Source organism: Phasianus colchicus, chromosome 8, assembly GCF_987193195.1.
Source record: "Phasianus colchicus chromosome 8, bPhaCol1.hap1.1, whole genome shotgun sequence".
NCBI classification, from domain to species: Eukaryota; Metazoa; Chordata; class Aves; order Galliformes; family Phasianidae; genus Phasianus; species Phasianus colchicus.
Genome location: NC_143443.1, coordinates 24,820,731 through 24,848,017, shown reverse-complemented (window position 1 = coordinate 24,848,017; position 27,287 = coordinate 24,820,731). Strand labels below are relative to the sequence as shown.

Genomic DNA, 27,287 nt, shown 5'->3' with positions numbered 1-27,287 from the left:
CAATCATTTCACTTCGTCTTTCTTGCTCATCTATTCATCCCTACTCATCAAAAAAAAAAAAAAATCAAGAAAAATGAACTGATCAATGCAATTCAGCTGCTGTTCAAGCCTGCATCCAGAAAACATAGCATTTCCCCATCATCCTGTTAGCACAAATCATAGTAAGCTGGCAGGAGCTATGTGAATGACTATATTTCCATATAAACCTTGGTTATACATCCCTGCAATTTACCCACAGCAGCAAAGTGTCACACCAAAGGAAACAACACAGGTGCTTAGGCTGTTTCTAAACTACCTTACATCTAGCTGGCCCCAGTACTGCTCAGCAACAGAGACATCAAGACAGCCCTCCCCAGCAGCTCTCACTGGGAAAGGGGGCTGAAGTCTGGGTATCACACTAAACTACCAGTGAATGTATCAGATATCCACCCCACCATTAAAAACTTTATGCACTAGGCCAGTTTGAATCATGCAAAAATCTTGCTTGACAACTTACAGGGATTAAAGGAGCATCTCCATCCCTAACAAGAGCAGGTAGATCTTAAAGAAGTTCTACTGGCAAGGAGTTTCTTGCAGGTTATATAAAATACCGCAGCAGTCTTAAAGTTGAGAGGAAAAAAAAGACAGGTGAGAGTGTAATTACTTTGGTTAATCACATTGAGGAGTTAAGGTTAGTGGAACCAAACCCAAGCTGGTGTGAATTATCGTAGCTCCACTGAAGGGAACAGTTGCATTATTTACTTCAGATGAAAATCTGCTTCAGTAAGTTGAACAGAACAAGAAAAGGCTATAAACAGAATCAAACTTATAAAATAGTAACACAATTTTCTGTCCTTAAAGTAAATCATCCTCTACATTGGATTTCAAATCCTTAGAACACGTTGCATCTCTGCCATGTCCTGGAAGCTCTGCTTTCTGGCAAAGCAGCTCAATGTACTTCAAGGTGTTCTGCAGATGGGACAAGGCTAGCAGCCAGAGGTTATCTCTAACATCAAGATGAGGTGTAGGACAGAGGGAACAGATAAGCCTCTGAGCACATTAGCCCTTGTCACATCATTCCACCTGCAAAAAGACTCAGACCATCCCAGCCATCATTCCAGAGCCTAGCTGCTCTAACCTGGCTGATGGAGAAGTGCAAAACGAAGATGAGTGCTTTGACTTTACAGTGCCCTGTAATGTCAGCAACTCACACTGACCTGAAATAGCGACTCACAGCAACATGCAGCATCTCAGAGACAAGGTAACATAAAGCCCGTCCCTTCAGTTTCCATTCCCTGCAGGGACAGGCTTCACACATTAGGGCATTAAATCAGCAATATTCTACTTCTCTCATGCTGCCAAAGGACTCTATTTCTCATGGTTTCCCTGCCACAGGAGTCCAATTCACACTGCTGGGCTCTTCAGCTATGGCTGCTGAGCTGATTTGCATATTAATCCAATAACCCTTTGCAGTTAAATGGAAAAGGGAGAATAAGAGAGAAAGATGAAGCCTTGTACAGATGTTGTCCTCACATATGGTCCTCCATATGGTTGTGTGTCACTGATGCTTCACTTCATAAGATCTCTTTTCAGACAAGCAACTCCAGCCCCTTCCATACTGCAATCAGAAGATTGATTAAGAAACAGGTAACACAGCAGGCCACTTTGTCATTGCTGATAAAAGTGCTGAACAGCCTCTGCTAAATTACAGCTATCAATCTCCTAGGCTGTACATGGCTACATTCGTTATTTCTTCCATTCCCTACCGAGACAGATGCTTCCCATTTTCTTGACATAAGTTGTGTGGATCACTTGCCCATCTGGCTTCCTTACGTTGTTACAAAAGGTATCTCTCCCTCAGATGTCATCTTTCAATTTCTAATAGCCTCCACATAGAGACAATAATATTATTTAACATTCCTAAAAGACAGGTCTCTAATCCCCTGAAATCTGTTAATTGACCTTAACATTGTAATGTTGTTGGGATGTACTAATAGCCTAGATTTACAGGACCGGTATCAGTGACATGATACAACACACATCACAGTGATGACTAGTAACAAAGTAGACACATGAGCAGGGATTTTAAATCCAGATTCCCTTGTTCCCATCACTGTGTAAAGACTCCTTATCTGGACCAGCTGATGCCAATGAATTTCTTCTTTTCTGTTCAGCCCCTGTCCAACACTAATGAAACTATTTCACAGAGGCATGAGATGAGAGGACAGATTGTTAAGAAAATTCCTGTAATAATGCTGTAGACCACTTTATGGAAACAACGGAACATTTGGCGTTAGTTTTTAATACAGTCAGAAAAGAGTAAATCCACCTTCTTCTACCCCAGCAGATATAAACTCAAGTTTGCCACCATTTGATTGGGGCATTCAAGCTAGAATGCTGAGCACATATCTTCCTGATATGCCATGTGTTAAACCTGCTTGACTAGGGGTAACACATCTCTAACTAGAGCCCTCTGACTAGCAGATAAAGAAAGGAACTGGATCAGTGGATTTCCATTTCATATTCACACCTGGCCCATAATCCTTGAGGGGAAGACAACCATAGATGTAATATGAGAGCAATCCTACAAACAATCTCTCCTAAGCATCACTTTCTCCAGGCAGAGGAAGGGGCAGTTTGAAATAGCAGTTCATTTTTTTTGAGTCACTTCCATGTCATTATACCAATAAGATTCTGTCTCTCCAGGGTGTTTTTCTCTAGTGATTAAAGCTGTGAGCCTTCGACCTTGTGCCTTATCAACACTACACAACACACACTATAACCACCTAGAAACTTGCTGCCTTTCATCCCTTATTGCTTAATAAACTTGCCAGCAGACCTACTGCAACAGAATAATGAAGCTAAGCGATTGCACTCAGCTCGGTAAATCTAGGAGCAAAGCCTGTTAAAAATAAATAAAATTAGATTTAAAAAAAAACTAATTGCAGAAATGTGGAGTGTTATGAAGAGACGTTGTCAGTTCAGCCAAAGTTCACAAACCATTCACTCTCACCATTCCCACTGCTGAGAGGAGCAGCAATGTAAAAACGGATGAGGATAGGAAGGTGCATAAAGCTAGCAGAAGAACAGAAGGAAATGTCAGGACAGATTCAGGCACAGCCTGCACACATCAGGGAGCTGCCGCAGGAGTTGTGGGCAGTACCGCCTCTGGCATGAGATACTTGGAAACAGGTGCTTTGGCAGAGTGACATGGAGAAGGCAGACCAGCACCTGGCTCCATTCACAACAAGCAGCTCCCCAAGTTTCAGATTCAGTAAAATTGCAGCCAGCTGAAATTAGTAACCTGCAGTTTATGTTGCATTATCCCTGCTCTGAGGAAGAATGTGAGCAAGAAAATAGTAGGGCACACAGTAAGCAATGCATTTGCAGGAACATCCCAGTGTTATACTGCACAGTCATATGCTGGATACTCAGGGCCAAATGCCTTGCCAAAGTGGCTAAGGTGGGGAAATTCTTTGGATCACAGGTAAGATAAACAGCTCTCCATTGCCTTTGTATGGAGCCTACAGCAATCACATTTCCACTTCTGGATATTTGTTTAGGTGTTACAGGCAGATCACACACAAACATCCCACAGTGCCCATGACACTGCCTGTCACCTACTGGTCAGGCTGAGGCTGTTAGGCAGCAAGACTAAAATCCACAGAATTCAGCCTCCAGAGGAAAAAAAAAAAAAATAGAAAGAAAAAAAAAAAAGAGAGAGCTATGTTTACTCTGTATCTACTCCCTTCAGCACCAGGGAGCACATTAAGGTTCGTGCTCAGTCCTTTCTATCCTACCAGTACGTATCCTTCCTCTGATGATAGCACCACACTTGTAAAGCCCATTTAGTGCTTCTTTTCTGCATCTGCAAAGGGATGTCAGGGCAGAAAGCACTGACTTAGCTACTCATGGAAAGATCTTCCTGACCAGGTGGCATGTCAAGACCACAGGGAAGACAGATGCAAAAAGGAGACAGCTTTGTTGCTCATACAGTACTCAGAACAGCTCCAGGAATTGACCAACCCCAACAAGATGAGTGTTCTTCAAGTCCCATCACAACCACTGGTGGTTCCCATCACCAATATCCTGAAGTACTTTTACCACCTGCTGAATCACTTGTATCTGAAGCTTGAGCTGCATTTGGCTTCCCAGAAGAAATTCCTGCTGCAGGTGTAAGCTGCTGGTGGGCCTTTCCACCAAGCTGTGCAATACATCTCCCAGATAGACAGGGAACAAGGGGAGGGAGTTCCATCACTGCAGCACACTTCACAGTAAGCACTACAATTTATAGCACATAAATACTGTATATATACACTGCAGAGTTTCAGAGACAACATTATCATCTCAAAGGGTAAGTAGGAGGCGGGAGTAACAGCTTGTAACAACTGTAGCATAGACAGCTGCTTTCCTTTCTGTATCTAATGCTGCTTAGGGAGGTAAAATAGCTGTACCAGCAGTGCCTCTGTTAGCATACGCCACAGCTCTGTGTGAGGTTTCTGCTGAATAGTTCTGTTAAAAAAAATGCAACCATGTAAACAATCTCAAAGAGACTTCGGGGAGAAATTTCAGACAAATCATTCATAACTCTGGGTGCACTAATTCCCCAGAAAGCAGAGAAGCTGCCCTCTCACTGGGCTCATGCACCATGCTCAGCACAGACTGAGCAACTCAATCACTGTGGCCACAGACCTCCAGACAAGATTGCTCTCCTGTAATGCTAGCTGTCACTGCTAATACCCACCTGAAAAATTCAGTGCTAGTCCTCTCTCCTCTCTTCCTCCCTTTTCCCATCCTGCTCATCAGATACATGATCTCTCTCCCTTGTCCTTGTATCAGACCCTACATACAGCCCACCCAGATCACTAATTTGACAAAGATTTTTTTTCTTTCCCTTGCCTTGGAAGCAAAGTTTTGGCCAAGTTGATCAGTTTAATGAGTTGAATTGTCCAGCGGGGAGCTAACTTGCAAAGCCATAAGCTGGCTACAGCTGCACCAATGAATACATGCAGAGGGAACGTAGAAACTATCAGGATCAGCAAGACATTGGATCAGTGCAGCTGCATCTCTGAATGCATCTTCTGTTAATCATGGAGCATCTCATGCTAGATTGCCTTGATTAGATGAATAGCTGATTTCTTCCCTAAAGGATGCAAGAAGTGATATTCTCACTGGCCTAGTTTGTTCTGGTTCCTGCATAGTTTGACTCTACTGGCCAAAAAACAGCTTTTTATTATTTGTGCTTGGAGTTTGTCCTGAGGGACTTTGGCAGTATGCAACAGTGGCATCTGTAATGGTCAGAAGCACAAAGGACTGTCAAGGTGAACTTGTTTTTAACAAGTGGAATCACACCATGCTTGTGTAGCCTTCAGACAGTCATGACCCAGCCCAAGATTTTAGCAGGCAAATAATAGATGCACGCAACATCTGTCAAAGTTCCTGCAAATTACCTCCAGCTGGGACAGTCCATAGTATAGGGCTATTGCACATAGAGATAACAACTGGTCCTGGAAGCCTCTGAGACACCAGATACACAGTATGGAGGTGAGGAGAGCAGATCATTATTTGCTCACCCTATCCTTGCTCAAGTGTTTGCTGCTGGTCAGAGGACATCACCACAGATCTCTGCTCTGACCCACAGGGGAGGTCCTCATGCTCTCTAGCCCAGACATACTACAGCCACAAACAAACAGCGGCCCAAAGCCTTAATCTCTTCTGCTTGGAGCTGTCAGATCAAAAAACAACAAAACACCTTTGCTTTTTCCTTTAAAGATATCAGATGGAAAGTTTTCCACATTGATGGTTTGACTGAGCAGCAACAGAAGAGAACTGCCACAGCTACAGCCTCAGCTGAGGATGCGGAGAGAACATCAGGACTTATGGATCCAAACTCAAAAGCTCATTTGTATACCAACTGCCACAACTGCAGGTGAGTCAGCATCAGAAGGAAAAGAAATTGCCCCATGATACATAATACTAAGTAGGATAGACAGAAAACCCAGCACTGCATCAGGACTTGAAGGTGAGCACAATTTGTCCCATTAAAAGGCTGAAGGGATCTTCCAGCCATCAAAGCAAACAGGGAGTTGCAATCCAGTGAACTTTCTCCTTGAGGGCAAAGACTGATTATTCTTTTATAAATGCAGGCTCCCTCCAGCAGTTTGGCTTACGCTTGATTTTTTTCCAGCCAGATGGCTGCAAGGCTGCAAAGGCCCCATGTGCCTCCGGGCATCTCTGCCTGCAGCAGCACTGAAGGAGGCTGCAGGAGCTGAAGGCAGAGCCCAGCCTGGGACATGCAGATGGCCTGTGCCAGCCTCTTGCCCATAGGTATGACAGAGCACAGCCACAGCACACTTGAAGATAGAGTTTAAGGTGGGAAAGGTAGCTGCATCCCCAGTCATAGGACATTTATTTTTGGTGGTAACTCACATTGTTATGTATTTGGTCTGCAAGACAGCTCAACGTGCACTCATGCTCCAGCAGCATGGCACTGCTAAAGATCCTTAGCACCAAATATCCCAGGAGCAAAGCTTTTCTAGTGGCTTCTTTGTTAAAAAGCCCATGTTCTTGAGCGCAATACAAAAGCTACTGAAATGACACTGCAATTCAAGACCTCAAGTGATGTTCCTGACCAGGCTGACCAGCCTGTCCCTGTGTTGTGGATCAACAGATATGCTGGAGTTGCCCTGTGCAGCTGTGAGCTGAGTCCACAAAACATGATGCAATCTCCTCTATTCGCACTGGGACAGAAGTCCCCTTCCATCACCAGGTGAAAAACTGATTTTTGTCAGTCACATCCCTTAGAAAGCATCTGGGAAAGTAACAGGAATCCACAGCACTGCCTTCTAGATGTGACTGTCCACGTGGACTCCTTTTCCAGACTTTCAGTACAAGATTATGAAAGATAGCCCCAGCCCTTAGCATTCCACTGGCAGCTGAACAGCCTGAGCACATGGAAGAACACAGGAAGACCCATGCTGAAGATGTGATCAGCACAGCCCCTGTGAGACCTGCTTGATTCCCACTAAAGCGACAGTACAACACATCAAGCTCAACATAATCACTTTTGCTGATTGTGTAAATCCTCCTGTTCCCAGAAAATCAGTGTATTTACAGCCTCAATTTAAGCTGCTATGAACTCACTATAAACATATTTGTACTATTATCATTGCACTGCATGGGTAATTGCTACACAAATATTTGTATTGCCCCCATTCATCACCGGCCTGCCTCTGCCTCAGGGTGAACTTGCTTGAAACCTGGTATGCTCTCCTAGGATTGGAAATCTTAAAGGCATTGCATCTATTTTGCACACTGAAAAGCTCTGCACCTTCTTCCAAACTCCCCTTCCACCAAAGCCCTATGTGAAATCCAAAGCAAGAGGGACTGTTAACTTCAGAAAGAGCCATTCTGGGGCAAGATGAAATCCAGACTTTCTGAGCTATATTTTTGGACCAAGACCCAAGGCTGAATTTACCTTTCCTTTTGTCAGTTTATTGTGATTTCTTTAGATTTATCACCAGCCTTTCCTTCTCCTTTTTCTTTTTTTAATTAGACCATTGAGGCTTTGTTTTCAAGAACCATGTGGATCCCAGAAGAAGCTTTTAAGTCTCTGACATCAAATGGCAGGCAGTTTACTATAGTTAATTATGGTAATTTTAGCTTAGTAGTAGCTTCCCTCTGAAGAGTCAAGACTACTTAGAAAAAGCCCCAGCCTTAGGCATGAATTTCTAAGAACATTTTTTGCCATTTATTATTTTACAAAGCTAAGTAGCAGCAGAAACTTAAAACCCAGAGGGAAGAAAAAAAAGAACTGACAAAAAGAATAAGCTTTCAGGGGTTTTATGGCATCACATGATACACGATCAGACTATGTTTGCCTTTCACAGGCATCAGACACTGCTTCACTGAACTGCACTGCAGGGTCTGAGTCTTCTACAAGCAGACCCATTACCTACCACAGCCATGCTCTGCAGCTGAGATTGATGCGAACTGCACTGAGGGACTGATGGGATTCTGGCAGATTCCCAGGCAGGGAAGGAACAAAGATCTCCTGAAAACACCAGTTGATTGTCACAGGCATCTGGCAGTCCCAAACAGCCAGCCCAACATCCCTGGATGCAGAACGCAGTGGGACTCATTGTAGGCTCAATGATCCACGCTATCCCACATGTAGGGATCAGCAAGATCATGAAATAATAGGAATTTGCACACAAGCACTCCGATATACTACCTGACATCTCAACACAGCTTTTAGCTCTCTGAACCAAATTGAACACAACTGAGGTACTCACGAGAACAACCCATTTCAAATCAGTCTATGTCAAGAGGAGAGCTTCTTGCACAAGAGATCCTCCAAAACCACCAGGCCAAGTGATGAGAAGTTAAGACTTTCTCAGTGTCTGAGCAAACCCTGCTGCCTGCACCTAGAATATTTAACTCATGTAAGGTTGAGTAATTTGCCTTCCTCGCTCCTCTCCTCCCCTCCCCCCCAGACCCTTTTCAGTTCTAAAACAAAGTTATTAACCAGGCTTCCCCTGTGGGTTACCGTGGAGATATTTCCTTGTTTGGAGAGAAGTTCACCAGCTGGAAAGAAAAGGAAAACAGGCAATCTTGACAGTTTGCTTCTGATTTCTATAGCTATGAGTTTGCCTGGATAATCTGGGGGCTTTAAAACACAAAGTGTCTCTCCTACAAAGGCTCTGAAAATACAGCTTTTATCAATTACTGAAATAGGTAATCTTCCAGTCTACTTTCAGTCTACTTTCCACCGCAGAGTTTATTTCATCTTCAGGCTCCCCTTGCAGGCAATTTAGTGATTCACCTGGGACTCCAGAAAGCATTTGGAGCAGTTTAAGTCAAACTTTCAAATATTTATTGCAAGGTGGGTTTGAGGCAGGCACAAGAATGTAAGACAAGTTCAAAGCCTCCTGCATCCCCATCTCAGAGCTGCAGGAAAGGGAGGGGAAAGAAAATCCGTCTCATCTAATCTAATCAAAAGCAAGTATCTCAGCAATTGCTATAGTCCTTTCCAGAAGTTCTCATTCTCTGGGTGATGTAGCTGTTTGTTTGCCAAGTGGTTTGAACAGCTTAATCATTGTTTAGGGTAAGAGAAAGTAATTGGTTTTTGAAGTTATACTATCTGGGACATTGCACAGCACTGAGAAAATCACCCACATTTTCCAGAACATCTTTTTAAATACAGTTTGTCTTTTTCAGAGAAGTAAATCTGGGTCTCTGCCTACTTTCAGACAAAGTTCTGACTGTCAGCAAGCTTCTTTATCAGCAAATGTGACTTGTTTTAAGTTCAGATGGAGGTGGTGCTTTAAATCAAACTGATCCTGCTCACAAAAAAAGACACCAATCACAACACTTAGATGACCCTGAAGGCCCTTTCCAGCTCAATTTTGTATTATTCAAGTGTAGACACTGTTCTTGTTTCTCCTATAAACACACCATCCTGAATGCTGTGGCCACTCTAGAGAGCTGCCAAGCAGCACACAAATATGAAGTTTGGTACCCACAGATCCACCGAAGCACTTCAGCACACACATGGCTTCACATCCTCAAGTCACATGGAGCTGTGTACCATCTTGAGAATGTAAGACAGTCACTAGAGACCATGAGACAATGTGGCTGGGGCACTAAGGAGAACAGGAGCATTGGAAAAGATGCCAAGGTGTATAAAACAAAACAACTCCCCCTTCACAGGCTATCCAGCTCCAGTGCCAGAGCCACGACCTTTATTTTCAGTAATCATGGGCCATGCCATTTCCCTGACAGTGAGAGAGACCAGGCAGCCCCTGGAAGAAAACACAAGGACAATTCCTGTGACAATGTCAGTAATAGGATCAGCTGAGACAGAGGGAAAACACTCATTTCTCCCTGCTGGATAGCAATGGCCAAGGATGGCACATCTGTGATCCCTTGTGCCTCAGAGCCAGCTCTGCTTTTCTCATGCCAAGGCTGTCTCCTGTCAGACCCCTAACTGCAACTTTTTGGAGTCTCATCAGCTCTCCCTTCAAACTCACATGGAAAGACACTGATCAAAACTGCAAGAGAAGACTCACCTTCACAGCCCAGACACACAGTGAGTGAAGGAGTAATAGGAAAACCTCCCAGAGCCTTGAAGTTCCCATTGGAGAAGCCTATAGGGCTCAGCAATCCAAATACACTCCCTTAAGCAAAGTGGGACCCGTAGCACTAATTCCTGCAGTCACACCTCAATTCTTCCTCTTAACGACTAGAAGATTAGAGAAGGTAAAAGCAAGTGAATCATGCTAACATCTTGGTCTGAGATAGTGATTTTTAGCCACAGATCAAGGCATCTTACACAGAATAACTCAAAGAGTTACAACAAGGCCCAGGGTTGTGCTAATAGCCAATGGAGACACTTCTCAGTGCCGTGCAGAGGGCTCATGCTCATGGGGCAGCATGCACTCCGGGTGGATTCAGCTCCATTTCTTAGTTCTCCTTTTCCAAATTCAGCCACATGCACTCAAGAGCAGGTGCAGCATCAGATGGAAAGTCTACCCCAACAGTCACCTCCTCACAGTCCAACCCACATCCACTTAACTTGAACAACTAATGCATAAAAGATAAGTGAGTAACTGTTTGCCTTCCGGGCCCACCACTCTCACTGCTATCTCATTAGCCAGGCTTTTCCCTAAAGAGCAAAGTTGATATAACAGTGGTAAATCAGAGGCCTTGTTGGGTGCGTTTTCCTGTTCCCATGCCTGACAGCTCTGCAAGCCCTTGCAGGGGGCACCTAGAAGTCTATGATCCAGCTGAAGTTGTCTGTCCACAGAGCAAGAGAGCCCTCTGCAGAAAACAGAAAAAGGGAGAAGGAGCCAATAGAAAAAAAGCAAACTATGCAACTTAGCTCTGTAATTTTGTTCAGGGGTTGACTCTCCCCCGTCCCAGCCCTTGTAAGCAAAATGCAATACCTTTGCTTTTATGATCAGGCCTGAGCAATTGTGCATATACCAGCCCTGAGGGTACTGTGGTCAACCTGCAGACCTACCTGCTGCCATGCTCTCCCTTTGCTTGTTAGAAACTTGAGTTCAAAAGTGTTTCCAGCTGCCAAGAAATCAATCACAGTGGTTGTAGGAGACTGGGAGGGCTGGGCACAGGCACTCTCTACAGGCAGACACACTGATTAAAGAGGTTCCCACCCCAAGGCTGTGCTGCCACCTGCCAGCACAGCAGCCCACAGTTCTCCTTAGTCCAGTTTGTGGAAGAAAAAATAAAAAAAAAAAAAACAGCCAAGGGTTGTCAAATGTATTTTGTGCCTGTGTTTGCTCAGCCTGCTGGGTTTTTGAAGAAGTCAGCAGGAGCTCAACTGAATCCCTATACCAGCAGGGCTGGGGGCAGCCACATCACTCCAACGGGCACACGGGGTGGGTGGCATTAGCCATCCAGAATAGCATATATAAAGGAAAGCATTTCCCTATTGATAGGGCATTTTAGAGAGAAGAACTTTTCAAGCTAGCTGGAGCATGGGCTGCAGCAAAATCCAGACCTAAGCACATAGTCTCTCCCTCACATTCGCTTTCTGCTGCCAGCACCAGACCTCCTCATAACCAGAACCATCTGTAGACCCTCACCATCAATTTGTATTCCCAAATCTTGACTGCCAATTGTCACCTGAGGACACTTCATGCAACCCGATGTCATCATACCCAAGCTGCCAGTGGCAACTAGGGACAAGCACAGGGACCTAGCTAAGGCAAGGCTAAGGACCATGACCTGCCATGCTTTTCTCCCTGCTCTGGTGGAGTTTTCCCTTTGGGAATGCCAGCTCTGCACTGCCCCTCTGTTCCCAGAAACATCTCCTGCAATGGCCAAGTGAGCAGAGCAGCCAGTGCCCACTCTCCTGCAAGCTACCTACAAGGATTTCCCAGCTCCTACACAGCTTCTCAGCTGCCACAGTACCACCTGGCCACCAAATTGGGTCCACCTGCAAAAGCTTGGCAGGACTAATCCAGGGCATTTTCACTGCAACCCTGGCCCCAGGCCTGCTGCAAGAGCAGCTCCACACCCAGCTTCAAACCACTTGAACACTCCATGTCTCATTTAACAATCTGCCAGATGAGGCGAATGCTATCTCACTAGGCTGCACAGGCAATTAGTGTTTCTAATTCACTGGAGGATTTCTGATGTTTGTTGACACACACACGACACACATACAACCAAAATATTGGTATTTCTGTGCATGCCAGCCCCATGAAAGAGCACAGCAGGAAGCCTCCAGCCCACAAGACAGACTTTCCTGTATCAGTGCAGCAAGGTGATGCTCCTGCACGACCAGAACCAGCTACACCTTGTAACAGCATATTCCCTCTGGTGTTTGCATGAAAATAATTATTGCAAAATGGGTTCTGTCTAATGAAGCTTTCCACTTTGAGTTTGGCCAGAATTATTGCCTATGAAGAGAAATCAAAAAGCTTTAGGTAGTTAAAGACAGTCTGCAGAGAGGCAAAAGTCTAATCTGAATAACAAAACCATTTCTGTTGATGTTGTCATTGTTTAAGAGCTGTTTAAGCCCTGGGGTAGGTAGAAAAGGGGAAATAAGAGAAATTTATCTGTCTAATGTTTTAAAACAGATACCATCAACGATGAAAAACCCATTTTGTGTTTGAGCACTAAGTAGAACATCATACAGTTTCTAGGAAGAAAGTTAAGGTAAAAAGAGGATTTAAGTCATGAAAATATTGTAAAAAGTATATTTTTAAATAAATATAGGTAACATTTCATCCCTCTTTAAACACTCAAGCTTTGTAGCATACTCAGCCAAGCTTGCCACCACTGTTAGAACACACCAGGAAACAAGAGGCCTTCAGCATTCTCCCTTTGAGTTCCCAGAGCAGAGCCTGAAGCACAACACATCCCCACACCCTATACACCTCATCCTCCATGGCCCACTGGATCTGTGGAGTGGGGTTGTGCCAGAAACACAGATCCCAAGAAGGAGGGATAGGAGAAGACAAAGCAGACAGGGCAGCAACTGCTGCACAGAACAGTAGTGACGCCAGACCCGTTTTCCATCACTGGCTCCACATAAAATAGCAGTTTTAACAGCCCATTGCTCACAGCTGGGAACACACTAGGCATCCAAAGGTCATGGGTGTCAGATCCCAGCAGATTCTGTATTAAATCCACACTTTACAATCAAGCAAGGGAGGGAGAGGAGCTGTCTGCATTACTTGTCATACAGCCAGCCATGGAAGTCAGCAGGAAAGAGAGAGAATCAAGAAATCTATGGATGTGGTGGTATTTACCATATCCACACACTCACAGAGGCCTTCAGGTTTAAAGAGTTTGTCACTTTTAGTAAAACAGCACATCCTTTCACACTCTGCTGAACTCTGCTTCCCTTCTTTAAGCATAACCAAAGCAAGACTTATTGCAGATGTTTCCCAGGGTACGTTCACAACGTTTAAGTTACAAAAACCAATCATTTTTGACAGGTGTCTGACATATTTTGATTTAAAAATTGAAAAGGTTCATTCTTTACCCAAGAAGAGGAAAAAAACATGTTTCTGGTAATTGCTTTGCAAGCAGTGACATGTTATAAGTGGATCAGTGTTTTCTTCTAGAGAAACAACTAAAGATATTCCTAATTAGCAGTGAGCTAATTACTACAAAGCCTCCTGCACACCGCAGTGACAAGCGAAATCACCCCTGCTCGCAACTGCTGGGGCTTCACAGAAGATAGAAGTGGGAAGGAGGAACAGTCACCCCCTCCTTGCCTGGAGAGTGACTGCAGCCACCATATTAAGCCCCATAATGGGTCCCTTAGCCCTATCAGGACAGCTTCATCCCCTCTTTCTATGTACATCAGGGCTGTTTTTCTCTCATTTGTCCACAGGAGTTCTGCCTATCTTGGTTTGAGCCACTATGAGTGTGGGCCTTCCCAACAGCCCAAGCGCACCTGAGCCTTTAAGGAAAGGCTTTCCCAGCCTTGGCAAGCACAAGCTTTCCAGATCAGGACCCCATTATTGCTTCTCAGACACAATTATGTGCTTTTTTTCCTCCCTAAAAATGAGCAGAAGATTCCAAAGAAGCAAACAAGGAATAAGACCTTTTTGTTTCCATTTTCAGAAGTTGAGGCATTGCAGGATTTTATTCAATTCTTACCAGCTCTTCTCTAAACCTTGTCCTACTTCCTGCTGCTGGAAGAGAGGAAACCAGGTGGAGAAAACAGGGAAATGAACCTGAAAGATCTGAGAACTCAATGTTTGAATTGCAACATTTGCAATGCAATTTTGTCATTCAGATAGAATGAAACTGGCTTTGACTTTGTTAAAAACAGCCCTCTGTGCAGATTTTCTCAGACTGAAAGTCTTCACAAACAGGTTTTGTACGCTCACATTGCCTGTGGGTCAGTCTGTCCCATCTGTCTGTGCTCCTTTTCATTGAATCTATCACCTTTTCAACCTGGTAGCCAGTTTTGAAAGAAATCTGCTGCCTTTACCAGAGCTGAGGTGTTTGTGGGTTCTGATCCCACAGCTGCAGATCCAAGCCCAAGGAACTGGGGCAAAGCTAAGTTCCTCAACAACCTCACTTTCATCAAATCATCATACAATTGATCATACAACTGTTTGAGTTGGAAGGGATGTTTCAAGGCCATCTGGTCTCACTTTCCTGTTCTGAACAGGGACACTGACAGCTCCATCAGGTGCTCAGAGCCCCATCCAGTCTGACCTTGGGTGTCTCCAAGCATGGGGAACTCACCACACGATACCAAGAGACTTCAGCAAGCCCCAATAGAAGCTGTACCACATGCTCCACCTCATTACCTGAGAGGATCCTACGCATCAAATCCTCTTGTTTTTAAACAGCTTTGCTTCTTGCAATGGATTGGAAGCAAAAAGCAATCACGAAAAGTGAATGTTTTGCAGATCAGACACTGCTCATCATAGAATGTTACAGCTCCTAAATTATTAACAGTAAAAAATGAGGTGTCCCAGAGCTGCTCATTTCTGGATGAGGGAGAGTAGGAGGGGGTAAGAAGAAAGGATTGTGCTATTACTGGTTATTTTTATCCAACATTTCTATGCTTCTGTCATTAGCTAATTGATGACACAGCCTGTTTAATATTATGTCTGCCTTTGGTATTTATAGCTCACCAATTACTGTGGTATCTAGGTGCTACTAACAAGCTGCTCTCAGATGAATTTGGATGCTCACAGCCAGATCTCTTGGTGCAAGTAAGCACGACTCTGTTGCAGACAGCAGTGCACTGTTTTATACCAGCCAAGGACTTATCAGCAAGCATTTAATCACATGTGGTGATGCTGGGTCCCAGCTCAGCCCACACTGAGATGCAGTAACACTGTGAAAAAGGCACCATATGGCTCGCTACAGTAGCAGCAATCCCTTCAACACCTGTGATGTTTTTCCTGCACTTGCCACCAGAGGACCCAAGGCCAGCTCCAAGGACTCCCTTACAGTCACCACTGCCTCCAGCGTGGCCACAAACAACATGACCTCAACTCTCAACCGGTTGACCCAAGAACCAATTCCCTGGCTAGATGGAAGGAGGGATAAGGGGCCCATTTCCAGGCAAGCATCCAGTCAGATGCCCCCCAAATATCAGCAATCTCTTTATAGCGAGTTCTTTGCTCCTAGCAGCCACAATGCCAGTTGGCCAAAGTCTTGCCCTATCAGCACAGACCTTCAAGCAGTGCTGCTCAAACAGGTAAGCTGCATTACCTACCAGAAGACCAGCTTCCACACACCAAAATCACCCTTAACTTTAAGGGGGGGGACACTATATAGATCAATTAGACCCTGTCCCAAAACCTCCTATTGTATGTTACCAGGAAAACAAGTCTCAGTGCATGCAAGATCTTCCCACCACCTCCCCTACAGCTTCCATTTGATATAAATGTGCAGTCCCAATGACACCATGCTCTCAAAGAGCAGATGGTCGAGGTGAGAGCCTCTCAGACTGACAGCCTTCAGCTGTTTCAACTGATCTCTCCAACAGGAGAACCTCAGGAGCATCCTTTGACTATCTCAAAGGGCAATAAGAAACACAAACAGGAGTTCTCAGCAATTTTCTGCTAATTGTAAACCACCATGATTGCCCATGTATTTCATTTCTGCCTTTTCTGAGTAAACCTGAGAAACCATGAAACATGGAGAGAACATTTTACCCAGTACAATAAAAGTTAAATGCTCTATAACATTAACAATTCAAAAAACATTACTTCCTGAATAGCAAAATGCCAGGCCGTTTGGATTAGCCCTGCTCAGACGCCCGCTGCAGTCGGGGTGTAGTTGTCCACTGCAAGGATCAATCTCTCAAAATTAGTGCATGTCACCAGGCTCCAGACTGCCTGGAGCAGAAATGAACAGGACTTAGAGCTGAAATGCACCACAATCTGCCCATGACCCCAAATCAAAGAGCAGACTTTCTGATGGCACTCTCCTTGTAGCAGTCTCCTGCCTTTCTCTGCATCCCTCCTTCACAGAAGGATTTTGTTAGGCCTTTCCCATTGGAAGTTTTGTTGAAAGAAGCATGTGTATTTGCAGAGTTTGTTTCAGAATTGGGCATATTCCACTAAAAAGCATTTAGACAGAACACTCCCAGACAGTTGTAACAGCATTAAATGTTTCTACTGAATCTTCTTTATTCATAGAAATCTTCCTATCCTTCTAAGTGAGAAAGCAGCAGGGAAAAGTTTGCCTCCTAGATCTCATTCTTCACAGCAACTCCTCCTTTAAGGGACAAATAGCTTTAGTTGTAAGAGGAGAGAGGAAGGCTGCAGAATCATCAGTGGCAAGGATCAGGTGTGCTGGGGAGGAAAGCAGCCATGTTAGTCTGTGTTGGCAAACAGTGCTTTCTGTAGCAACACCACCATTGGGCTGCTCAGAAGGAATATTTACACTGCAGAAGCTTTTGCTGGCTTGTTTCAGTTCCCTGGTCTCTGCAGGCAGACAGGCACCTGGGGGGGACTGTCCAGAAGGTTACAAGTCCCACATGAAGACGTGGGATAAACAAATCTCCAACAATTACAGGGAGGTATTCTGCCTCTTTCGGAGGCCTGCACAGTTGCAAAGGGAAACAGACTAGGCACCGCCTTCCCTTTGCTCTCCTGTTACAGAAACAACAAGCATCAGCAGATGATTTGTCACCAGAGATCAAAACAGTGGTTCAAACAGCTGAGTAGCCTCTCCCAGTCTCATTTTAGGAGGAAGAAAACGAGGCCTTGCAGAAGTCATGAAATCAACTGCCTCAGCATCACAGACCTCATCTGTCAACACCTTCCCTACAATGCACTTAAAAGAATAAAGTTTGGGCTGAACACAGTGCAAGTCAGCTTGGAGCACATTTGCTATGCAGCAATAGGGAGCAGCTCCTGAGCCATATGGGAGGAAAAAGCAGCTCCTGATCAGAGCAGAGCAGCTATTTTTCTTTCCCAGCACATTGCTTGCCTCAGCCATTCCTTTCTCGCAGTGCTCACAGTGTTCAGACTTCCTACAATTAGTCCTGTCTTACCCACCCACCAGTACTGCAGTGGTACTGATCTGCTAAGGCTTAAGTGAGAGCCTTAAGCTGAGCTGGACACCTGGAATTGCTGGGCAGGGCTGTGCTAATACCTCAACAGCACTTGGCAGAGGATGAAGGAGAACCTATCTATGGACTGCTCCTCACTATTGGCCCCAGCAGACATGGGGCACATCACCCACCCCTTAAAATCCTCATTCCCAGTATTCTTCACTCAAATTCCCATTGGTATAGGTCAGCAGAGATACATGGACACCAGCAGCAAGCAGCCAGATTTGCCTGCAGTCCCCTCAACTCAAATATAAACCTGCTAGCAGCAGGCAGTGCACAGAGGAGGTACAGCACATGGAATGCATGCCCAGCACAAGGAGGCCCAGCCCTGCATTCTGTTAAACACCCAGACACAGCCTGAAAGCAAGGATGTGGCTTCTGCTCCAAAAGGGAACAATAATTCTGCCCTTCCCACCCACACAGGGACAGCAGAGGCTGCTGACAGCCATGCACCCCTGCTGCATTGTATGAAAGCAAGGAAGATGTGTTATTGACTGAAAGCTGGTCAATGTTTATTATTAGCACAAATGGTAACTGCTGCAGTCCAGGTTTATCTCCCCGTGCATCAGACATAATGACCATACAGCAGTTCCAAGCACTGAAGCATCCATTGGGGTGGTGACACACCTGGCAGCAAGCACATCCTCCAAGCATGACCTGAGAAGAAACCTTTAGCTGAGCAGGGTGAGGAAGCACCAGCAGGAAAGCACTGCCATAGCATCATCAGCACTTCTGTCCTAAAAAAAGGACACAAAACCACTGGGGCAGGAATGCACTTTGAGCTGGGTTTCAGGAAGAACTCTCTGCTGGGCTCTCCTCATTGCTCTGCATCCAGATAATATAAATTCCACTAATGGATTAGGAAAGGAACAGACTGAACTTCCAGTGCTTAAACACAGCATGTGAGAACTTGGAGCAAAAAGGTCACATCCTACACAGAGCTGGAAGCTAACAGGGATGCTTCTTGAGCACACAGCATCCCTGAGCCCACTGTGCTGCATGGGAGGAGAGGCAACAGTGGACCCAGGGCCCTTCTGCACATTTTGCAGCTGTTGCTGCATAGATCCCAGATGTCTACCACTGCTCTTCTGTACTTCTGCAGCTCTGTCTCTTCACCTAAATACACCACACCTGGAGATAAACCCTCCCTGCCACCCACTCCACTTGTTGTGGAGACAGCATTCAAGTTCACTCATCTACCTCATACGCAATGCCAGGATGGCCCTGTGCCAAGCATCCAACTCGAGACTGGAAGACCACTCCAAACCACTGCAGAAAAATCACACTGCAGAGCACGAGCCCCACTATCCTGTCCTGTACATGCTCTGCCCACACATCCATCACCACCATTATAAGCTTGTAAACATTTGACATTTGCTGCAGTACTCCAAAATAAGTCAGGCTGCAGTATCAACATTTGATCATAAGGGAAGATAGATTCATATTGTAAAATAGTGCTTTAAAATTGCTTATGGCCACTATATTAACAATAAAAATAAAACCTACCTATAGTTCCAAAACAGTAATGAGTTTGTCTTTAAAAACAGATTAGAGGTTAAAATATGAAGCTCTAGTGGGAATGATTGCAAAAAAATCTAACAAAATAAAATTAGGTATGGAAGGGAATATAGCCACAGCTCTGCAAGTCAGAGCAGCTTTCCCACCCCACACAGCATTTCAGGGATCAACCTCCCCATTAGTACTTATTCCATAACATTTGGTTACATGTAGGATCAATCCTGATTGCAGGATGGACAGAGGACACCCTAGGAAGGGAATAATAGCATTTGCATATCAGTAATAAAGGCCAGTGGTGCATACTGGCCAGTTTGCTCTATCTGCAGGAGCCTCCAAACAGGTGACTGCCTATTTTTCCTGCTCTACAACAGCACAGAAGACCGAGGGATACTCCAGCACATAAGGCTCACTGTTTGGAGACCCTCTGTAGGACCAGAGGCCTCCTGGCACAGAAGGGGAGCCTGGACACTACCACAAAGGGCTGTTTGGGTTGGAGGTACTCAATTCCCAGAGCAATCCTGCACATCACAGCCCTCAGCACTCCGCAGCAGGCCTGGTACTCTCACACAGAGCATTGGTCCTCTCCCAACTCAAAAAGCAGAGTCCTTGTAGCTTATTCAGATGCTCTGGTCTGCTTTGGGCAGGGAAGGTGGTCCTAAGGGGTCTGTTACTGCCAGACCTCTGCTCACAATTTTCAATCTCCATAAGCAACACTATTTATTGCCCTGCATGTTCGCACAGTGCATCGTAAGTGGGACAAGTTTGTGCAGCTCGAGTGCAGCAGGATGCTCCACTTGTTGCACTCAACTTGCCATGCAGCTCTTCCCTCTTCACCTCTCTCACCCAGAAAAGGACAGAGAGAGGGACTTGGGCTTGTGCTGGAAGCTCCTCAAGGACCAGTAACTCCATGCTCCTGCCCACATCTATGGCAGTGCTGAGGAACAGCACTGAGCAGCACTGCAGCACAGTCCTGCCCCATCCAGCGTGACAGTGTTATGGGAACACAAAGAACAGCTGCAGTGCAGGGATACGATCAAGTTGCTATCACATCTATCATCATGAGAACTTCAAGAGGCAGAACTCAGAGATTGGGGCTGAAGGAAGATGTTAAGATTATGCAAATCTTCCTTCTGGGTCTCCCAGGCACACCTAGCTTTGCATCCCAAGTTCTTTGTGCTCCTCAGTCATCCATATCTATCCCTGCTCACCAAGCAAACCAAAAATGTCATCGTGCTGTTGAAAGCAGCCATATATCAAACGAGAAACATATTTGCTCTCACCCCCTCTGTTCCAGGAAGACTGACTGTACCTGTCCTCCTCATTTGTTATTTTAATTTCCCTGATTGACACCGCTCAGATCTGGGGATTGTTCCCTTTCCACCGTTGCTTTGCTCAGCCTGGCTGCACACATTCCCTCCACCTACAAATGCACAGGACCATAAGAAGCCTCCCTTGCAAAGCCACCCACAGACCTCTCCCACGTGGCCCTCCAGTGGGAGACTGCATAGGAGAACCATAAATCTACCACAGTGATTTACACCCAGCCTTGAGCTGCAGTTACAGCCCTGATAGCCAGCCAGCTGCTGCTCACACCACTGCTGAACTCAGCTGCAGTCTGGGAGCAGCTTATGCTTTTGGGATCATCACTCCTTCGACATCTGGCTTTCTTCCCTTTGTGTTTTCGGCTCCCTCCCCGCTAACCATTTTGTTACAAGGCTATCAAGATCACAAACCCCAATATTCGCTCACACCCCCTCAGTCCTTCACACCATCTATGCTGTTGTGTCCCTGAATGGGGTCTTTAGCCTATGCCCACTCTAGAAACCCTAAAGGAAAATACAGGGTAGTCGTATCCATCTGCCTCTGGAAATGGTCTTTGTGCTCCTGTTATTTGCCAGTGACGCTCCAACACCACAGTTACCACCACTATTTTCTCTCTCTGCTCACAATGCTGACAAGGGAGCAGCAGACTGCACCGATGTTTAATCTGAACAAGTTACTTAAATACATTTGTAACCTCAGATCACAACGCACAGCATAAATCCAACCATCTATCATGTGCCTATTTGATGCAAATACTCACCATGCTATCAGGCAAAGCAATCACTGGAAAAATGCAGAGTGATTTGAGCTGCAGCTGCTGCCCGTGAGCCTTTAACAAGAGGATTAGATGAAAAGATTCCAAAAAAGGATGAAGTGCCTTACCTAGACACAGCCCGTGCTGCATTGGTTCCACAGAGACAAGAGTGATGTGAAAAACCTCTGGGTAGGTTTACAGCTATGCTTGTAGCACCAAGGCCAACCAGGAATGGCCTGAGACTCTACGTTACCAACCAGGTTTGATTTGTGAGCAACCAAAAGATGAAAAAGGCCCAAGGGCAGTTTGCTCAGCATGGAGACCTGGCACAGATTCTGGCAGTGAAGCATCTTCCAGCTCTGCCCCACAGGGCTGGAAAGCCTTTGCCCAGTGCTTTTGGGCCATGTGGTGGTCAAAGGTTGGGAGAAGCTTGGATCCTTCACAGAGATCCCACCTTGAACACACAGGTGAGGGACCCCATCATGGCCCTGGCTGCTGCCACCAGGTGGGTGTTCCTCTCCTGAGCAGGATCCTTATGTGTGGTCATTACCTGCACCTGGGTGATGACAGAACTTCAACAGCCTTAATGTCTGGAGCCACACATACTCTGCAAAACCCATTGAACCAGAGGACCATAGGATGCACAGGCTTCCCCAGGCTTCCCAAAGGACATATAAAGCCCAGCAGAGGTTTTAGAGACATCAGTAGTGATTGGGCATTAGAAAGGTTTCCAATCTGTGAGTGGAAACATAACACTCAGGGCTGCTCATACACTCAGCAGCAGAGTGAACAGCAGGGTGGCAGTGGGATATTGTGGTCCTACACTGGAGCCATTCTTTGCACCACCAGCAAGGAACAAGCCCTCAACCTAACACCTCACTACCACCTCTCTTCTTCAGCCCCAGGGTGAGCTGAGCACAAGAAGGAAGATTTCAGCCATGACCCAGATGCTCACTATTACTGTGCACCATTGCCTTTCTCTGTCTCAAATGTGGTTAGGGGCCCTTGTTCACAGAGACGCCATTCCAACCCCTTACCCACCCTGCCCTCCACTTCCTATCACCTTTAATCAAATTACAACAGGTGCTCAGCAAGTCTGAAGAAAGGGGCATCCCCTATGGAACATGGGGTGGAGATAGGTAAACCAGAACTGCCAGCACGTTAAATAAGAGAAGGCAGAGCAAGATCTGAGCTGCAGAACTTGGTCAAGGCCCAGAAGAAATCTGCAAGCTGCCAGCAAACAAAAGAGCAGAGAGATGTACTGGGCAGCAGGAGGCTTAGGTAGTTTGCTGCCAGCTTGCACTAAAGGAGATAGGGAAAAAAAAATTCCCTCTGCCTGAAGTAAATTATAAGACATCCCCTGAGAGCACAAGGTGAAGCTCTTGATCAGACAAGTGATGCTGGCATGTAATTTCCCTTGATAGCACCCGATTTGAATTTTAGTGCTTGCAAAGGGTGCATGACTGACAGCTCTGCAACTGCAGCATCTGCTCCCATTCAGCAGGCACAGAGCACCTGGCCCCAGGCACAAGCATCTCTGCATCAATGCTGCTGGCCAGCACCACAGGGAGAGCCTGGGTGGGAGCTGGGCACATGGAGCCTTATGGGGACCATCAGCTGCCCCTTTGGAGACAGGCAGAAGTTGTACTGCAAGTATAAAGCCCGAGATCTCCCTGGGGTTACAAGTCACAGCACCATTTCTGAGCACAGACTGACATTTTATCCCACCAGTCCGTACCACAAAAGCAGAGTGGGAGCTGTGGAGATGAAGGGCAATGCATGTGTTCCAGCACTGTCTCAGTACCAGTAAAACAGACTGTCAGATCCTCCTTTAGTACTTGATCACTGCAGGATCCACCATGGGATCTACACAGCCCGACACCCACAAGAGCCTCCAGACTGCCATAATATAGAAGCATCTCATTTCTCAAGACATGACCCAGTCATGCCCACCCACAGCCTTATCCTGTATTACTGACCACAGGACAGCAATTGACCTGGGAATGGTTTGTGTACTGCCAGTATTCTGTATCAAGGCAGTTAAGGGAAAATAAAAATCAGGCACAGATCCAGTAAGCACACATCATATTAAAAGTTAAGAAGGAATTGCACCTGATTAGATGCAAATGGAAATACACTAAATCCTCAGCTAATGTACTCAAGCAGAGATCTGTTGACTTGTGTAACTGAAGTTCACTTAATTGCTCACTTCTCCCAGTTAATATGGGTGGCTCTAATGCCTCTGCTGTGCTGCATACCAATTGAAACGCTCCTTTCTGCAACAAGATCCACTCCTGAAGCTAAGCAAAGCAGAGATTGCTTTAAGGAATTTGGAAGATAACGTCAGCAAGAAAAGCTTGCTGCTCAAACTGTTCCAAATGCAGGACTTGTGCAAGCACCAGGATTTAATGAACAGCTCACAACTAAGCAAATAAAGCAGAGCAGGGCTAATAAGGAAAGCTGGTCTGAGACATTACAGGTCATCCTCATCTTTTTCTCCTGCAGCATCTGAATCAGCAAAGGACCTGGTAACTTCTAGAAAAGATTTGTGTGCAATCAGTTAGATAAAACTCCAGTGATGATTTTTCTTAACCTGCCAGAAGGGAACACCTCTGAACAACAACACAGGAATTGCAGAGGATAAGGCAGCGCAAACAGAAACTTGGAAATGAGAACATTTATTGCCTGGCCAGCCCCAGTACTCACCATTCAGCCACAGCACTGCAGGGAGGGCAGAACTAGCAGTCCTGAAAGATGGGGCTGCCATCCAGAGAGACACAGAGATGGAACAGTGGGCACAGGTGAACCTCATGAAGTTCAACAAAGCCAAGCAAGGCCTTGCACCTGGGTCATGTCAACTCCCACTGCAAGCTGGGGGATAAAATGATAGAGTGCAGCCCTGCCAAAAAGGACATGGGGGTGCTGGTAGATGATGGCAACTGGACACGAGCCAGCAGTGTGCCCTCACAGCCAACTGTATTCTGGACTGCACTAAAAGCAGAACGGCCAGTAGGGCAAGGGAGGTGATTCTGCCCCTCTGCTCTGAGCTATGAGACCTCACCTGGAGTGCTGCATCCAGACATGGAGCCTTCAGTACAGGTGGAACATAGACCTGAGAGAGCTGGGGCTGTTTCAGCCTGAGGAAGAGAAGGCTTCAGGGAGACCTGAAAGTGACCATTCAGTATCTAAATGGGGAGGAGGGAGGCCATAAGAAGTGTGTTTATTATTTTACTAATGTTTCATTTTTTAGAGAAAATCTGCCTTTTTTCACCTCTAGAAGCATTCTGTACTCACAGTAAAGTCTCAGGATGCTCCTGGGGAGGTGAGATAGGAGCAGATGTCAGCTTGTTCACAAAAAGGCCAGGACTGGAAGGAACCTCAAGGATCGTGAATCTCCAGCCCCCTGCCACAGGCAGAGCCACCAACCTCCGCATTTAATACTAGACCAGGCTCCCAGGGCCCCATCCAGTCTGGCCTCAAATACCTCCAGGGACGGGCATCCACAACCTCTCTGGGCAGCTGTTCCAGTACCTCACCACTCTCTCTGTCAAGAACTTCCCCCTGACATCCAACCTAAATCTTCCCTCCCTCAATTTCAAACCATTTCCCCTCGTCCTGCAGTTATCTACCTTTTCAAAGAGTTGATTCCTCTCCTGTTTGTAGGCTTCTTTATGTGTATATATATATATATATATATATATATATATATTCAGGGAGAAACTAGATGTAGGTTAATTGCCTATATTTCAGCATCAATACCAAATGTATCACTATTTTTGTTTTTATCACCCCACAGTGAGGCTGAGCTATCTGTGCTTTACCACTACACAAACATACCGTTTCCTACAGGCACGCTCGGTTAAAATTAAAAGGGAGCAACAAAAGTTGCAAACACATACTTAACTTGAAGTGCATTCAAACCCCATGTAGAGATTCTCATTTCAGATTAAAATGGCTTTAAATTACCGCTACTTAGTCTTCTGCCAAGAAAAAGCACTGAAAAATGCTTCTTGCTGTGAAGAACTGGGAAGCTTAAATAGCCAAAACTGGCTGAAAGCTCCGTTGTTAACATCCACTTCACACCTGGGCGGATTAGTGCCCGGCAGAAGAGGGAGAGAGGCTCTCGGTAGCAAGGAGGGGAGCTCAGCTCTGCTAAACTCCAGCTTGCAGAGCTAAGAGCCTTAGTACATCCCACATACCCTGCCCCGCTCCCTCACACCCACTCCTACAAGCCTAGGGGGCCATCACATAGAAACATTAAGGCAGGAAAGGAGCTCTAAGATCATCCAGTCGGACCTCCAACTCCCCCATCGTGGCTGCTAAGCCCTCAGTGCCACATCCACGATGCTCTTAAACACCTCCAGAAACGGTGAGCCACCTCCTTCCGGCAGCGTTTTGCGTGCTGAACGGTGTGAGCAGCCATACTGAGCTGCACGGGCTGCTTAAAGCATACCCGAGAAGAGAAAGAGCATCAGACTCAGACTGCCGCTTTTAGAAACTAACTAAAAACACGCTCTGCTGGTGGGAATAGCACAGCAGTGAAACCACCTGCTAGGGAGATAATACTCAACCGCTGAAGTGCCTAACTACAAATACAGATGATTTTGAGATTCTAATCTGAGTAAAGATGGTTGGGATGGGCCAGCTTTCAGACAGCATCGCTAATGCTTCAAAAATGGAAAAGCTGTTTCTGCTGCCCGACTCCTCTTTTTGACCCTACTGATAATTTTGCCCTCTGATACCATCATAAAGGGCATGGGGCAGTCAAGGACTATATGCTCTCTGCATTTTCCTTACAGCTACACATGAATGTGAACACAAAAAACAGCAACCTGAGCACCAGCAGCCTACCTGCAGGTAGTACTGGGGGACATCCAGCCCCCAGCAGCTCCTCACCTCCGTCAGAGAAACTTTCCCTGTCACTCACCTCCGTTTCCAACGCTTCTGAATCCCTCTTTTCCCTCCTGCAGCAGCTCACTCTTCTAAAGCACTGTGGAACTAACCCTGAAGCTGCTCCTCTGTCCTGTTGCTGGGAGCAGCTGTACAAAAATACTGGTGCTGTGACTCTTAAATAGCAGCCTTGGGCCCAGGTGGGGCTGATGAGGTCAATTAAGGCCAATCAGTGCCTCAAGGCTCAGCACCTGCTGCTCTGCTCATGGCAATTGCTCTTCTATCCTGTTGGTAGAAGCTCTTGTCTGTGGGTGCCAACTCCTCGCAACTTTTCTTCTGCCTTCCCACCACAGTGCAAACTTTGTTCACTGAAAAAAAGTCAGGATAGATCTGCTGTGCGAGCTACTATACAGCTCCAATCCAAGCCAGTGGAGAAAGATTTCTTCTACCTTAAGGGTTGTGGATTGCAGATTGCCCTTCGTCTCCATCTTTTCACGTAACTTCTTGCTCCTACAAAGATAAAGATATCCTTGCTGCTTCCAGAGTTAGATCTGTGTAGACTAGAAGTCTATTAGTATTATTCTGCAACAAAACTTAGAGAAATGCTTCAGAGCTGCTGCTCACAATGCAGAAGTGACCGAATAAATGATGCTCTCATTCCTTTCAGTACCTAAAGGGAGCCTACAAAGAGGAGGGGAATCAACTCTTTGAAAGGGTGAGTGACAGCAGGACAAGGGGAAATGGTTTTAAGCTGAGGGAAGGGAGATTTAGGTTGGATGTCAGGGGGAAATTCTTTACGGAGAGAGTGGTGAGGTACTGGAACAGGCTGCCCAGGGAGGTTGTGGATGCCCCGTCCCTGGAGGTGTTCAAAGCCAGATTGGATGGGGCCCTGGGCAGTCTGGTCTAGCATTAGGTGGAATGGTGGTGGCCCTGCATGTGGCAGGGGGGTTGGAGATTCATGATCCTTGAGGTCCCTTCCAACCCTGGCAATTCTGTGATTCTGTGATTTTTTCTGTGATTAATGCTCTGTCTTTCCCTGCTGTGCAAGCCAAATCCTCCAACACTAAAAGCACCTCAGCATCAGCTGGGTTCACTGACATGGGGAGATTTTTATTTTTCAAGCTCCTTGACTTTTGTAGACTGGGAGGATTTGGTGTTCTTTAATCCATTCTCTTACGTGAACTCGAAAATAGCTTTGACTCCCTGGCAGTATAAATGAAGCTGCATTTATTCTATTCCTGATTGTGCTGAAAG

At 45.9% G+C, this 27,287-nt stretch overlaps 1 long non-coding RNA gene across 1 annotated transcript in view; it reads right to left on the bottom strand.

Moving 5' to 3' along the window:
• Positions 1-26,161, bottom strand: part of LOC149917078 (uncharacterized) — a 67,328-nt gene extending 41,167 nt beyond the window's left edge. Inside the window, exon 1 of the long non-coding RNA XR_016468566.1 lies at positions 26,071-26,161. This is a non-coding gene — a long non-coding RNA (uncharacterized LOC149917078). The remainder of the gene's footprint in view (positions 1-26,070) is intronic.
• Between the last annotated feature and the right edge of the window lie 1,126 nt (positions 26,162-27,287).